Consider the following 729-nt stretch of genomic DNA (forward strand, 5'->3'; position numbering starts at 1 on the left):
TGGCCTAAGAAATATTTTACATTCTGTTTTTCCTACTGTCTTTGAAACCCAGTGTGTATTTTGCACTTATACCACACGCAGCTCAGTTTGAACTAACTAGTGCTCAACAGCCATATGCGGCTAGTGACTATTGTACTGGACAATGCAGATCTAACTTACATGTAATAAGATTTCCAAGAGAAAAGGGAGACAGAGAAGGCAATGTTTGAAGAGATAATGACAGATAATTTTCCGGATTACTGGGAGGCAGGAATCCTGAGATTCTGGAAAGCTGGTGCGTCCTGATCAGGATGTAAATATTTTGTAGTGAAGCTGATAAAAGCTGAAAACAAAAAATTTGTTAAAATTAACTAAGGGGAAAAGATAGATTGCCTACAAAGGAACTTCAACTAGACTGAAGACAGTCTCCTTTAAAATGTTGACTGAAAAGTGACAATATAGGAATTTTATACCCACTTGAACTATCAATAAAGGGTGAGAGTGAAATAAAGTCAAAGACGAGGTCATCACTAACAGACTTTCACTAAGAGAGAACTGTAATACAACTCAAATACAATAAGGTGTCTGGAGGTCTGGGGAGATGTGGCAGTGTGTGAGAGAAGGGTTCCCCAAAAGAGATCAAAATATAATGTATATTTTCCTTGTTTTTTACTATTTTTCCCGCTCTCCAGAGCTCGGATAGCAATGAATGTGTAGTTATTGAGTCAGCACTAGTGTAGAACTGCAAGC

This window comes from Colobus angolensis, unplaced genomic scaffold (genome assembly GCF_000951035.1).
Source record: "Colobus angolensis palliatus isolate OR3802 unplaced genomic scaffold, Cang.pa_1.0 Scaffold167, whole genome shotgun sequence".
Taxonomy (NCBI): domain Eukaryota; kingdom Metazoa; phylum Chordata; class Mammalia; order Primates; family Cercopithecidae; genus Colobus; species Colobus angolensis.